We start from the raw sequence: 16,595 nt of genomic DNA, 5'->3' as shown, positions 1-16,595 counted from the left end.
GAATTTAACTTTCTGCGTTCCACATTATCACACTAATGCAGGCTGTTTGTTGTGCTCAATGTCGTATCTGCAAAGGTAGTTCTCACATTTTGCATTCTCTTACATGAAGAGAACAGTCCATAATTGGTGAGGGAGGTCGGAAACAAATGTAAAATCACAAAGTCAAACAATTTCTCCACCTATGAGAATGATGCTTTCACATCATGAGAACAAGCCTGTTTACTCACATACACATACATGCAGTATCTACCAGGAGAAAACTGGTCAACGCTTTGATTTGATTTGATTTATTGTGGTCACATGTATTGGAATACAGTATTGTTTCTTGTGCGCTATACGGACAGAACATACCATTCATAGAGTACAGAGGAGAGAAGAAAAGAAGAGGGTGCAGAATATAGTGTTACAGTCACAGCTAAGATGCAGAGAAGGATCAGTTTAAGAATTGGTAGGTCCCTTCAAAGGGCTGAGGCAACCTTTTGAATGGAAAATCAATTGAATTCCTTCTTTCCTCCATGTTTTTCTTTCTGTATTTCCACCATTATGTTCATAAAACTCCTTTTGGCCCTACCTATGCTCCCTTCATGATTTGAGCAGTTTACATTTAAAACAGTTCAGCTCCTCACACCTGAATAATTTAATGTTTGGAAGGTGATGCTAACTTCCACATGATTTCAATCGTTGTTTAGTTTCTCAACTTTATCATTTACCCATTTTATTATTCAAATTTCTTCTTTTTCCTCTATCTGTATTCCTGTTCCTTCGTCAGTATCAGATGATGGGGCGGAATTCTCTGGCCGTGTTGGTCTAAAAGCCAGAAATTCCCACCTGACTGTCAATGGAGTTTCACATTGTCCACAACCTGCCCACTAAAATTCCAGTGTTGGGCAGGATGGGAGAATTCCGGCCATGATTTCCAGTTTTCTGAGGCTGTTGGGAATTTGAGCCTGATAACGTTTTGTCATGACTGCTGCTCAATATTTTGCTTGATGTATCTTTATGTCTCCTACCTTATCTTTCTCAATAGTTTGCTTTTTTTTTCACTCTGCATATTTCTCATTCCAATCCTGGAAAATGCTCTCAAGTTCCCCACAGAGAAGTATTTTGAAATATTTTTCTATGATGAACCATGATGTAAATACAAATGTTCCTACCCACAACCCTTGTGTATAGAATATTGAGGAGTAATCTGTTTATGTTTATTTATTAGTGTCACAAGTAGGCTTACATTAACACTACAATGAAGTTACTGGGAAAATCCTCTAGTCACCACACTGAGAGATACACTGAAGGAGAACTCAGCGTGGCCAATACACCTAACCAGCATGTCTTTCGGACTTTGGGAGGAAATTGGAACACCCAGAGGAAATCCACGAAGATACGGGGAGAACGTGCATACTCCACACAGACAGTCACTCAAGGCTGGAGTTGAACCGAGGTCCCTAGCAGTGTGAGGCAGCACTGCTAATGACTGTGCCCCATGCGAGCTGTTAAAAGGTTAAAATCATTTGTTAGATAGTTACAGAGAATCTATTTCCTCTGGTGTGGAGTCAAGAACAAAGGGAAAGTTAGAGCCAAGCCATTTGGAAGCGAAATCAGGAAGCACTTCCTCACACAAAGGATAATAGAAAGCTGCAGTTCTCTCCCTCAAAACAATGCTGAGACAATTGGAGCTTTCAAGACTGAGACTTTTGTTAGGTAAGGATTTCAAGGCATTTGTAGCCAAAGCAAATAAATGAATTTAAACTACAAATCAACCATGACCTAGCTGAAAAGTGGTGTGTTTTTGAGGGGCTGAATGCCCTATCCACACTTTTACATTTCCAACATCTTGGCCATTGAATTGACATCAGGGACTTGGGTTCAATTCCATCCTTGGGTGACTGTGTGGCGTTTTCACTTTCACCCCATATCTGTGTGGGTTTCCTCCGGGTGCTCCTGTTTCCTCTCACACTCCAAATATATGTGGATCATGTTGATTGGCCATGCACAATTGCCCCATGTGTCAGGCAGTTTAGCAGCATAAATACATGGAGTTTTACATGGATAGAACCTGGATGGGATTGTTATCGCTGCAGGCTCAATGGCTTTCTGCACTGTACAGATTCTAGGATTCTATGAACTGCCTGAATAAAGCAATCAGCTAATAGCTCATAAAACCATTTTGGCTTGTGTTCAACCTAAGCTCAGTTGGAATCATGTTTGCCTGAGTCGGCCGGTTATGGGTTCTGTCCTGCTCCAGAGACCTGAGCACAAATCATCATGCAAACCAGCCTCCCTTCCACTGACTCTGTCTACACTTCCCACTGCCTCAGCAAAGCAGCCAGCATAATTAAGGACCCCACACATCCTGGACATTTTCTCTTCCATCTTCTTCCTTTGGGAAAAAGATACAAAAGTCTGAGGTCACGTACTAACCGACTCAAGATCATCTTCTTCCCTGCTGCTGTCAGACTTTTGAATGGACCTATCTTGCATTAAGTTGATCTTTCTCTATACCCTAGCTATGACTGTAACACTACATTCTCTCTCTCTCTCTCTCTCTCTCTCCTTTCCTACTCTGTGAACAGTATGCTTTGTCTGTATAGCGCGCAAGAACTAATACTTTTCACTGTATGCTAATACATGTGACAATAATAAATCAAATCAAATCACATCAAATCACAAAAGCTAGGCTGACACTCCAGTGCAGTTTTAAGATGTGTGGGGAAAAATTTAAATAGGCTTAAGGTGCATGGAGAGAAGTTTAGAGGAAATGTGCGAGGCAACATTTTGCCACTGAGGGTGGTGAATGTATGGAATGCACTGTCTGGGGAAGTGGTGGGAGCAGGTACAAAAAGGGCAACTAGACGAGTACATGAATAGGATGGGAATGAAAGAATACAGTCTCGTAAGTGCATAAAGTTTTAGCTTAAGCAGGCATCATGATCGGCACAGACTTGGAGGACCAAAGGGCCTGTTCCTGTGCTGTACTGTTTCTTTGTTCTTTGCAGTGCTGAGTTAGGGCTGCTCTATTGGAGGTTTTTTGGATACAAAGTTAAACTGAGGTGTTGTGCTTTGATGCATTCTAAAGTAGTGCTGTATAAATGCAAGTCTTTCTTTTTACTTATATACAGGTTCAATTCTTCCATCAGGAATCTTACCCTATACAGTAAGATATGATGAGAGCCAAAAATTATTTTCAATAGGACAATTTGGTTAATTAAAACCGAAAATGCTGGGGGAAAAAAACGTCAGCAGTATCTGTGGAGTGAGAAACTGAGTTAACATTTTGGGTCTGTACGACTCTTCTTTAGAGCTGATTTGGTTGTCATTTCTGTTTGAAACTTAATGCAGTCAGGGTCTGGAGGGATAAATGGAAAGTCTGAATATGACTTTTTCTAAACTGTTTAATTGCTAATTCTTTGGCTAGGCCTGCAAAACAATGGGCTTTGCTGACTGGATTACAATCAAGGATTAATATTACACTGTACAGTAAACTCATTGGGGATATTCTTGAAGGGAAATGAGAGTTCAAAAAAGGTTCTTGGCTTCAATATCAGAAAAGTCTAAATGTTCCTTTCTAAATTATGAGCCTAGAGTTTGACTGGAGAAACCTCACACTTCCAAATGTTGTTGAATTGCTAACCTTAAATGCTCAACGGGGAGATGGGTAATAAACTGGAATGACACAGTACACAGAAGAATCGCTAAGAAATTAGTCTCTGTAATTTATTGATGGAAAGATTATGTAAAATAGGCTTGGCAGGAAAATTTCAGCATTTTTGCGTATTTATTGTTAACACTAAATTAATATGAAGTTGTTGTCAATTATTCAGTTCTTCTCTGTGAATGTACAAACCATTCATTGTGTCATGCCCAAAGCAGATATGTCATATGATGAAGTTTCAGTCAATACTTTAAAAAATTGGACACAAACAAGCTGTTATGATGGCTGCTAGAAATAAAGAACAAAGAACAACACAGCACGGGAAACAGGCCCTTCGGCCCAACAAGCCCGTTGTTCTTATGTTCTTAACATTGTGAATGTCCTCTTAAGAACATAAGAAATAGGAGCAGGAGTAGGCCATCTAGACCTATGACCTTTGTCTACGCCTATTGGGGAAGATTGGGGGAAGACTAATTTAGGGACAATTTGTTACACCAATCAGCCTAAGAGCTTGTATGGAGTGTGTACATTCTCCCCATGTCTGCATGGGTTTTCTTCAGGTGCTCTGGTTTCCTCCCATTGTCCAAGGATGTGCAGATTAGGTGGGTTTGCCATGCTAAAAAAATGCCCCTTATTACCAAAGCTGCATATGTTAGATGATTAGCCATGGTAAATACATGGGATTACGGGAATAGGATGGCGGGTGGGCCTGGATAAGATGCTCTTTTAGAGAGTTGGTGCAGACTCAGTGGGCTGAATAGACTTCTTTTGCACATGCAGGTATTCTATGGATTTGTTTTTGTGCATGTTTGTGTGTGCATGAGAAAGGGAAAGACTGTATGTAACATTGCATTAATATGGGGTAAGTGTGTGAGAACATACAGCCGTCTTTATTTACAAACTCACAAAGGCTTGCTGCTGAGTGATTTCATTGGAATATATATTCTAAGGGTAAGAAAATACTCTTTCCATAGCATGCATACTGCTAAAAGGAAGAAAGAGAGCATATACATTCTGTCCATGACAATTGAACTATTCCAACATTTTATTTACAGACCCCCTTGGGTACATTTTAAGTGACATAGGGCAAAATCTTACCAAAAAAATGGCAGTGTGTCAGTGTCTGGCTGAAAACCAGAGAAACAGGTTGGTTTTTCTCTCCAGATCTTCTGAAACGTGTCAAAACAAAAGTTTTGCACTGTCATGTTGAAGGGCAGGACCTAAACCTCTTGCAAAGTCCAGCTACACTAAGTCACATTTACAGGAAAAAAACACTCCCCCCAGCCCACCACAGAGGTCTTGGGGTCTCCCGTCCACCACCCCCAGCAGCCACCCCTCTCCCCCACCAATCAGAGCGAGCATCACTCCCACCACAGCCCCTGCGATCAGAACTGGCATTTCCCCCCTCACCAACAGACAATGCCAGCACCACCTCCCTCTGCCCACCCGTGCCATTTCCCCAAACATTGCTGGCATTGGACCCTCCCTTCCTCCAAGCACAAACAACCATCAGCAGGATCCCTTCCTTCCTCCTTGGAACATTGCCAGCTTCTCCAGCTCCCACATCCATTCCCTCCACCCCCACCCGCCCCCCACCACCATCACAAATCAATGAGTTCCCCCCATGAGGATTCCACTATGCCCGTACTTGGCACAGGTTGGCACAGTCATGGTGGCATGGTGCCAAACTGGCAGTGCTAACCTGAACCAGAAGCAGTGCTGGGGGCAGTGCCAAGGCACTGCCTGGCCATGCCCATCTCCCCCAGATGCTATACTAATCTTTGTACTCTCTGGGAGGCAGTCCCTCAACAGGCTCCTGTCTGGGTGAACATGTTGTAAACCTTGCCAAACATACACCGGCGGGGGGGGGAGGGGGGTGGTGGTGGGGGGGATAAGTACTATTAAATTATGTAAAATGTAATAGTACTTATCATTATTGCAGCATTGTTTTTATTCTTCTACAGGACATGGGCATCACTGACTAGGCCAGCATTGCTATTACCCATATCTAATTGCCCTTGAGAAAGTACTGGTGAGTCACCTTCTTGAACCACTGTAGTCTATATGGTGTAGATATGCCCACAGTGCTGTTAGGGAGAGAGTTCCAGGATTTTGATTCAGCAATAGTAAAGGAATGGTGATCTACTTCCAAGTCAGGATGGTGTGTGGCTTGGAGGGGAAATTTCAGGTGGTGGTGTTCCCATGTATCAGCTGCCCTTGTCCTTCTCAATGTTCAAGGTCATGAGTTTGGATGGTTCTATTAAAAGAGCCTTAATGAATTGCTACAATGCATCTTGTAGATGGCAGAAGCTGGTGCCACTGTGCATCAGTGGTGAAGGAAGTGAATGTTCAATGTGGGAGATGAAGTCCCAATCGAATGGGCTACTTTGTCCTGGATGGTGTTGAGCTTTTTGAGTGCTGCTGGATCTGCACTCACACAAGCAGGTGGAAGAGATTCCATCACACTCTGACTTGTGTCTTGCAGATGGTGGACAGGCTTACTTTGTAACTTAGCTAGTAAAGAGAATGCAGCATTGAAAAGCTATTAGGAAAGGTAGTGGGAGATATTTGTTCAGTTCAAGTTGTTTAAAGTGTTTACATGTATTTGCTATGGGTCTTACGCAGTTTGCCCTTGCGTTGCACTGTTTATTTGCGTTTCGGAATGTGTTGGTGTCGTTATCATGGATTTAGTTGGTAGTCTGCTGATAGTGAGAGAGAAATCACAGCTGTTGATTTATGTTAATACAATCAATGGTTCACAAGGAAGTAGTTTTGTTGCATAATGTCATCCCAGATGAATGGAATAAACAAACCTGTATTAATTCTCTAAATAGGTGGGTTGGTAAGTGCCCTTTCTGACATGCTGAGCCATACAGATCTGATGAGGATGGGCAATAAATGCTGGCCCACAGCCAGCAATACCCACATCCCTAGAACGATGTAAAAAAGACATGAACAAATAAATCCATTAGCATAATGCACATAAAAACACATTCACACTTTATGTACCGTGCTTTAAGTAGAAAATTCACAGTTCCATTAAATAACTTCTTACTTGCAAACCATGCCTTGGTCTATTTCCTGTATTGCACATTCTTAACCCTTACTAATTCTTCTGTGGGCAGGTTGGGAACCGTGCTAGGATATTCTTAGCAGGAAATGGCCTCCTGAAGAGCTCAAAGCCTAGGAGGTGACTGTTGATCTTTGTTAACTCCCCCGACCTCCTCTTCCACTGGAGGTGGAAGGGCCTCAGCTAAAAGTGGCCTCAGCTATAGATGCTGCATGTCCTGTTGCCAGGCAGTCATGGCCTTGATTTATTTCCAAAGAGCAGAAATATTATCAGTACTTCAAGGCGCAGGCTCCTGCATGGTCCCCCCTCAGGCAGCAGTGGCACCCACCTCTGCCAGTAGGGCTGCTGCTTGTGCAATGTTGCAGGCCCTCTGATTGGGTCTGCAATCTCAGGGACCCACCCATCATTTGGCACAATGGTTACCATGGCTGCCTCACAGTGCCAAGGGCCCAGTTTCAATTCCAGCCTTGGAATAGGGAGATCAAATTGAGGTTTCTAAGATGATAAAAGGTCTGGATAAAGTAGACACAGAGCAGATGCTTGCTCTTGTGTGGCATTCTAGAATGAGAGGTCATTGTCTTAGGATAAGGGGCAGAAAATTTAAAACAGAATTGAGGAGATACTACATCTCCCAAAGGATTGTGAATCTGTGGAATTTGCTACCCCGAAGTGCAGTGGATGCTGGAAATAGTGAGTAAATTTAAGGAGGAGTTAGACAGATTTTTAATTGATCATGGGTTGAAGGGTTATGGGGAGAAGGCAGAAAAATGGGGATGAGGAGCATATCAGCCATGATCGAATAGCAGAGCAGATTTGATTGGCCAAATGGCCTAATTCTGCTCCTATGTCTTATGAATAGGTTTATCTTCTCAAGGGCAAATTGAGATGGGCAACAAATACTCATATTCCATGAATATTTTCTTTTAAATCTGAAATTATAAAGTCCAAAAGCTGTCAAATACTTGGCTGAAAGATGTGGTGCTGCTCCTTGAACAGGTATTGAACCTTTTTGGGACAGCACAGGGAGCCAAAGGCAGAGAGTTCAGAATGGGAGCTCACTGTAATGACACCGCTTTCCATTCACACTTCCTTTGCAATTTAACATAGAAACTAGATGTAGGGGTAGACCATTCGGCCCTTCGAGCCTGCTCTGCCATTCATTTTGATCATGGCTGATCATCAACTTCAATATCCTGATCTCCCTCCCCCCATATCCCTTGAATACTTTACCCCCAAGAGTTATATCTAATTTCTTCTTGAAATCACACAATGTTTTGCCCTCAGCTACTATTTATGGTAATGAATTCCATGCATTCACCACCCTCTGGGTGAAGAAATTTCTCCTTACCTCAGTTCTAAAAGGTTTACCCCTCATCCTCAAACTATGATCCCTAATTCTGCACACACCCACCATTGGGAACATTCTTTCTGAATCTACCCTGTGAGAGTTTTATAAGTTCCTATGAGATCCCCTCTCATTCTTCTAAACTCCAGTGAATATAATTCTAACCAATTTAGTCCCTCCTCCTATGACAGACCTGCCATTCCAGAAATCAGCCTGGAAACTCTTCACTGTACTCTCGCTATAGCAAGGACATCCTTCCTCAGAAAGGGATGCCTTACCAACGCTCTGTACAATTGCAGCAAAACATTCCCATCGCTACATTCAAATGTTGTTGCTATGAAGGCTAACATACAATTTGCACTGTCCACTAAATTCTACATTCTACAAAATTCTATAGAATTTGCACGACATGTGTTAAATGTAGAAATTCACCGGATGCCATACTGCCAAATCACTAATTCCCATATTATAAAATTCTGTGTAATTTTCTGAGTAAATATTTAATTTTAATTTGTGTGTTTTAATTACTAGGAAGTATTCATTATGGCACTCGTTCCCAAAATTAAGTGGTGCCCAATTCTTTGACAAACACAGCATAGCCCTGTAATTACTGTGGTGACATTCATTCCATGGGCAAACATTAGCTATATTTCATTCTCTTCCCCAGAAAGTAGCGGAGGCTAGGTCTTTGAATTTGTTCAAGACAGAGTCAGGCAGGCTTTTGTTAGCAAGGGAGGGGGTGGATAGAATGAGAAACTGAGACCACAACCAGATCAGTCATGATCTTGTTGAATAGTGGAGCAGATTCAAAGGCCAAATAGTCTACTCCAGCTCCTATGTTTCTAATGCATCCTGCATATCATGGAGTAAAAATGAAAAGTTGAAGTGACAAATGCAAATTCTTAAAATTATGAAAGGTTGGATAGTGTAGATCTGGAGAGAATTTTACTTATGAGGAAGTCCAAAGGTCAGGGCCATGAGTACAAGATAGTTACCAATAAATGTATCTGGGCTCCATGGTGGCACAGTAGTTAGCACTGCTGCCTCACAGTGCCAGGAACCCGGGTTCATTTTTTGTTTCGGCTGACTGTGTGAAGTTGCACGTTCTCCCTCTGTCTGCATAGGTTTCCCCTGGGTGTTCCAGTTCCTCCCACAGGTCAGGGGATCAGCAGGGTAAATGTGTATGGTTACAGAGATAGGGCCTGGGTGGGATTGTTGTCGATGCAGGCTTGATGGGCTGAATGGCCTCCTTCTGCACTGTAGGGATTCTATGATTCTATGAAATACAATGGGGAAATCAGGGGAAATCCATTCATGCATAGTCTGATTTGAATGTGTAACTTGGCACCACAGCAAGTGTTTGAGGCAAAAGATCCATTTACAAAAGGAACCAGACGATCACAGGAGAGAAAAGGGAATCAATATTCTGAAAGGCTGAGTTCAGGAGACTCATGAGGTGGGTAACCACCATATCACAGAATCCTACAATGCTGAAGAGGTCCTTCAGCCCATCGAGTCTGTAGTGACACATGAAAAGACCTGACCTGCCTACCTAATTGCACCTGCCAGAACTTGGCCCATAGCCTTGAATATTATGGCGTGCCAAGTACACATCCAGGTATTTTTTTTAAAGAATGTGAGGCATCCCGCCTCCACCACCCTCCCAGGCAGTGCACTCCAGACCGTCACCACCCTCTGAGTAAAAACATTTTCCTTCAATTCCCCCACTAAACCTCCCACCCCTCACTTTTAACTTGTGTTCCGTTGTAACTGACCCTTGAACTGAGGGTAGCAGCTGTTCCATCGCATACTAGATAAGCTGAATGGGGTCACCAAATATTTTTCAGGTGAAGGTAAATATATTCTTGTTAGGTAAAGAAATCAAAAGTTATCAAGAGTAGATTGGAATGTAAAACTTGAAACACAAACAGATCAGCCATGATCTTATTGAATAGCAGAGCAGGCTTGAAGGATTGAATGGAACTCCCTACTCCTGTCTCATATTGTCTGTCTTTGTGCATTTTCATTGTAATTATATTTTTAAATAATCCAGTAGAAACAGTATGCTTTTCTATAGAATCTTAAATGTAAAGAGACACCACTGAGTCTGAGGAGTAAATACTCAGTGCTGAAGAGAGAGCTATCAAGATGGCTCGCCAAAAGCAAATAAGTGAGCATGAAGCAGAGTCATAAAGATAGAGAGGGGAGGTGCAGGGCAGGAATTCCAGGAAGTCAGTTACAGACAGCTGAAGGTTATATTAGTAGGGGATTTCAACTTTGTCATATTAACTGGAATTGCCTTAGTGTGAAAGGGTTAGACAGGGTGGAATTATTAAAGGAGATTTTTCTGAGCCAATACATAGATAGTTCTCTTAGGATTTTTGACTTGATTTATTACTGTCACATGTATTAACATACAGTGAAAAGTATTGTTTCTTGCGTGCTATACAGACAAAACATACCTTTCATAGAGAAGGAAACAAGAGAGTGCAGAATGTATTGTTACAGTCATAGCTAGGGTGTAGAGAAAGATCAACTTAATGCAAGGTAGGTCCATTCAAAAGTCTAACAGCAGCAGGGACGAACCTGTTCTTGAGTTGGTTGGTACATGATCTCAGACTTTTGTATCTTTTTCCCAAAGGAAGAAGGTGGAAGAGAGATTGTCCGAGTTATGTGGGGTCCTTAATTATGCTCACTGCTTTGCTGAGGCAGCTGGAAGTGTAGACAAAGTCAATGAATGGGAGGCTGGTTTGCATAATGGATCGGGCTACATTCACGACCTTTTGTAGTTCCTTGTGGTCTTGGGCAGGGCAGGCTGTGCCCTGCCCAAGACCACAGCCTTAGCCATACCAAGCTGTGATACAACCAGAAAGAATGCTTTCTATGGTGCATCTGTAAAAGCTGGTGAGAGCCGTAGCTGACATTTCCTTAGCCTTCTGAGAAAGTGATCAAGGGATATAGGAAGATGGGATCAGGGTATTGAATCTGATGATCAGCCATATTCATAGTGAGTGGCAGAGCAGGCTGAAAGGACTGAATGGCCTATTCCTGCTTCTATTTTCTATGTATGTTTCTATGAATGCACGGCAGAGATATCTAAGGCAAGAAGGTGCAGGTTAAGGTGAAGATTAAATGGTTTAGAGGAGATCTGAGGAAAAAATGTTTTCACCCAGAAGGTGGTGGAAATATGGCATGCACTGCCTGTGAGGGTAGTGGAGGCAGGTGATCTCGCAACATGTAAGAAGCATCTGGAAAACCACTTAAATCACCAAAGCATTGTGGGCTATGGACTAAGTGCTGGTAAATAGGATTAGTCTAGATTGGTATTTGATGGTCAGCATAGACAAGGTGGGCCAAAGGGCCTGTTCCTGTGTTATAAGTCTCTATTATTCTATAAGTGTATGGCATGACCAGCATCTAAGATGTTAATTAATTTACATTCCCAAAGAACCATTTTAACTTTAAAGAATCCTGAACTTTAACCCAAGACACACAACGTTCTTGAGAATTAACAATGGATGCTTGGGAGGGTGGGGGGGAGTTGTGGCGGCGAGGGTAGTGCAATGATATCGACTAAGAATCCAGTCCCACAACTTAAGAAAAAACACTGGACATTCTGAAATGATGAAGCCAGCAGCATTTACAAAGGCCACATTGTGTTGTGTCTGATTTGTGCCTTTTCTGATCTTTTATCCGTTTCATACCTACATTTTCTGCTAGTATTATGTTACATTCAGTTTGTAGCATTGTACCTACCTTGTCCCTTCTGTCATTTTTACCTTCTTATAGCTACTTGGTCTAGCTCATCTAATGGAACATACGCATCCCTGAGGGCTGCTCCATTACTGTCTCATTGAGTTTACCCAGTGATCTGCTGGGCTATACAGACTAAGGTCAATCCTCAATTTTGGGGCGTTAACTGATCTCCGTCAGGGTGGCAACAGGAGAGCAACAGTGTCCTGGAATGGGAAGAGAAAAACTGACTGTGTTTGGCAGCCAGTAATTTGTTGGTCCACTGGGCTTGTGGATGGAGAGGTGAGTCGAAAACTGATCCACTGCTGCACAAAGCAGAAACCCTGGCTACTTTAAATCCTAACCTCATTTACAAGCTGCCCTTGAAAATCACGTTCAGTCGACGACACGGATCAGTTTCTGCCGGTGCCTCACATACAACGTGCATTTGGGAAGGAGAAAGACACTGGGCATGGGGAGCCTTAGTGGAGGTTGTCGAGCAACTATTGCTCTTGGCTCCACAAAGGAAAGAATAGCTTTTAATTTGAATGAATTAATTTTAATTAATAGCTTTATACAGCATCTTCCAAGGACTGATCCTCTGCTGTCCCAGGCCAGCTGAATTAAAACAATGGCTTAGTTCCAGCCGTATTATTGCATCCTGAACGTTGTGAGAAGTGAAATTTGTGCCTGAGATTTGCAAAAGCTATTCAGACCGAGGGAGTATCATTAGTCCTCATGAAATACAGAATACTGCCGCGGGAGAATTGACCAAATCTTACAGCGTGCATTACAAAGGTTAAAGTAACCCGCTAAAAATTTGAGGATACTTTCATTACAGATAAGCAGAGCCTTCAGTCTATGTGACTCTCAAGTCTATGAAATGTTTAGCGGGAGGTCGGGATTGTAAAATCAGGTTGAAGCACATAGACAAGCATACTTCAACTATGTTTCACTTCAATGTCAAAGTTAGGACTTTGATGAAACTTCATGTGCACAAATAACCCAGAGCTATAATGTCGACTTAGCTAACTTGGTTGTTTTGGAATACGGAGAAACTAATTCCCCAAGAAGGCAGGATTTTAGAAACGTTTTATCAGATAAACATTGTGTTTAATTCTCCAAACAACAACTTGTAAGAAATTAGTAATATGACGGACTCTGATTTTTTAATTATTTTGTGTTTCTGGAATGTGTGTGATCAGGAAAGGAAGCAGCTGTTGTATTGTTGACTGTGATGTTTATGACACTTGCAGCATCCATGAGTAATGAAAGCACCGAAGGAAGTTTAAAACAGATGTACAACATCAAAGCGGTTTCGGTGTTTAAACAAACAATTAGATGCCAATTGGATAATTGAAGCTCAAGGTGGATTTTAATAGCGTAGTATGAAACTACCCACGAGATAGCCTGCACATCTTGGATAAAAAACATTTTAAAAGTTGCAAAGAGTGATATGGTGCTTTCGCCAGTTAATCTATTCAATTTCCAAAGAATATGATTGGTAAAATGTTGACTGTCCCTGAAAGATTGCATGCAAAATTCCCTGTAACATAATTGTGAATAACAAGTGTATTGTTAACTATCAAACCTAGCAAAAGCATCGGTGTTTAATTTGGGCTTTGAATGCCGTCTCACTATTTTTCACTATAGTCATGTCTGAACAGTAATTTGTCGTTGTGGAAGGTTCCATTTTATAGTATGCTAATGCCAAATGACAACCCTATGGTTCTCTGATATCACTACGCTCTTCCAATTCTGACCTCTTACTTTCCCGATTTTCATTGGTCCATAACTTACAGCCATACCTTCAGCTACTTAATCCCTAAGCTTCTTAAAGATCTTTGTTTCCTCTACCTCTCTCTCCTCCAGTAAGATGCTCCTTAAATTCTGTCTCTTTGATTTTGGTCATTTGTCCAATCCAGTGACTGTCAATCTTTTGTTTCCAACTGCATTTCTGTAAAGCACCTTGGATAGTTTCCATGAAAAAGCATTATATAAATGCAAGTTGTTGCTATGAAAAAATAACCCCCATCTACATTAAGTATGTGTCCTGGCTGCCTGCTTAGGAGGACAAGTTAAAATTGTGGCTCATCTTGGTCATGGAAGTAAAGCATTTTTCATTATTTACTGGCCCAGTTTCTACCAAGCAAATAAGGTTAAACATTTCCTCTCAAATGAAAGCAAAATACTCCGAAAGCTGAAAATCTGGAGTGAAAGCAAAGAGTATTGGAGAAATTCAGCAGATCTGGCAGCATCCGCGAAGAGAGGTTCTGGCCAGAATCTTACCGCCATTCACACTGGTGAGATTTTCCTATCCTGCTGCAGTAAATGGAGATTTGGCTGGCTGCCAAATTCTCCGATTTCACTGCAGCCGGAGCGTGGCATGAATGGTAGGCAAGATCACAGCCTCTGAGGCCAAACTGACTATTCTGAGTCTTACAGCCCTTTCTGTTATTTTTATTTAAAATATTCCCCATTCAATCAACTCAGGACTATCTTAGAAATGAACAATGGCCAATTGTTATGGTTCAGGTCAGAAACTACAAAGTGTTTTATGGATCCTACCTGGATCATACGTCTTCCACCTTGAATTTGGCTAGAAAAAGCATGATATGTTTCACCTCTGGTATGATTCAAATGACCCACTGTGGAGCTTTTACCAAACAAATTTTATTTAAGAATATAGTCAACATGTATGGAAAGAAAATTAGCAAAAACTTTTATCAATTACAAACAAAACCAAAACAACTACAATAATGTATAACCCTTAACAAATAAACTTAAGATGTTCCAATCAAACAAAAACTTCCCTTAGACAAAATCCTTTCACAGGTTCAAAGCAGAAAAAAACTAATGTTCACGTGATGCTGGTATTGAGTCTTTTGGATGAATGCCACAGTTCTATTAATGCACTCAGTTCAGTTTGAAGTCAGAACAGCTTCCCTAAACGCCAGGGAGAGACTCTGGTCGAACCACCTAGAACAGATTTCCTACTGTAGGAATAAGTCTTGGTTTCAGCTGACCAGCAGAATTTCCCAAAACTGGGGAGGGGGTGGGAGGGGGGTGGTGAGGGGAGAGAGAGAGAGTCACTTTCCAGCTTGATGTCCCTTCTAAACCTAAAACCTGCAGCTCAGAACTGAAAATGAAAGAGCTCCTGTCAGCTGACCTGCAAACATTCTTCCTCCTGATAATGCAGGGCCATAAAACTAATTACCAAAGTAAAAACAAACAACCCCCCATTTAAGCCACTTAAGGAAAATAAAAGGACTCCTCATAAACAACCTGGCAACAATTACATCAGCAAAGTAAGGCACAGAGAGCATGATTTTAAAACAAAAGCTTTTAAAGGTACACTAACGTCACACACTTGCAATTAAATAGTGTACAGCGCTGCAAAGTAATTTATCAGTGACATCCCACTGAATGGAATTTTCTAATTCTTGAAAAGTCTATTCTGATTGCTTGCTGCAAGTTCAGACAAACAGACGCTGGGGAGTCACTGGCCTAAGGCTGCAGAAAGAATAAGACCAAATGCTGTTAGTCATACTTTCATATGTACAACCAAGCTGCGAGTGTATGATATGTTAGCTGCCAGTGACAATGCTGAGAAAACTGTGTGAGACTGCTCTATGCTATGAAGGAATAAATCACATGGCCAATGAAAATACAATTCAGAATTGCCCCTGCACTATTGCCATCATTAATGTGCTCAATTTCACATTCCTTATCTTGCTCCAGAAGAATTAAAACAGACTGCCTTGTGACGGTCTTAATAAAACAAATACTGAAGCTTATGTTTGCAGTGGATTTAATTTTAATTATAGGCTGGGTTAGGATGGCCTTCAGTAGGTGATCTCTGTTGGCAACAAAGAAGCCCTTGTGCTCTGTTCACCTATTAGGTTTATTAGCAGAAAAATTATTTAACTGAAAGAGATTTAATTACGAAGACAAACAGAACTGCCTTTGGAAATCTCTGTCCTGTGGAGGCATATAGATATATCAGAGACAATATTGGATAAAAATAGGTTTTGCTTTTCGTTAGAATTCTAAGCTGTATGTGATTTCTTCAGTGTTTGACATACTCTTTGGATTCTATAGATAGCAATAGACAATCATAAAATGGTGAATTCCATCCAGCAGAAAAATAATATCTGGCTTGGGCAACACAGTGGCACAATGGTTAACACTGCTGCCTCACAGTGCCAGGGACCCAGGTTCAATTCCAGTCTTGGGTGACTGTATGGAGTTTGCACATTCTCCCTGTGTCTGTCTGGGTTTTTTCTGGCTACTCCGATTTCCTCCCACTTTCCAAAGATGTGCAGGTTAGGTGGATTGACCATGCTAAATTGCCCCTTGACATCCATAAGTGTATAAATTAGGGAGATTAGCTATGCAAATGTATAAGGTTACAGGGACTAGGCGGGGGAGAGGGATTGGGTAATATGCTCGGTCCGAGAGTCAACATAGACTTGACGGACCGAAAGGCCTCCTTCTGCACTGTAGGGATTCTAAGACTTCAGAAACAAACATGAAGCTTGTCTGATAGGTGCAAAGGCTTTGCTGTCATTGCTGAGTGAGTGTGAGGTCCTGATGTGGAAGACCAGAAGTATTATTGTTTTGAACAATAATAATTGTCCTAGATTATATTGCTGTCCTTCATCTAAACATTGACTGTTGCTGTGTTCTGTTACAGTAACTGCAAGGTTACTAGGCAATAGCATTGTGGTTATGTCACTGGACTGTGTCTGAGGACACAGGTTCAAGTCTCACCACAGCAGCTGGTGGAATTATAATTC

The sequence above is a fragment of the Carcharhinus amblyrhynchos genome, chromosome 13 (genome assembly GCF_965287045.1).
Source record: "Carcharhinus amblyrhynchos chromosome 13, sCarAmb.v2.hapA, whole genome shotgun sequence".
In the NCBI taxonomy this organism is placed as follows: domain Eukaryota; kingdom Metazoa; phylum Chordata; class Chondrichthyes; order Carcharhiniformes; family Carcharhinidae; genus Carcharhinus; species Carcharhinus amblyrhynchos.
This window is presented reverse-complemented; position numbering follows the sequence as displayed.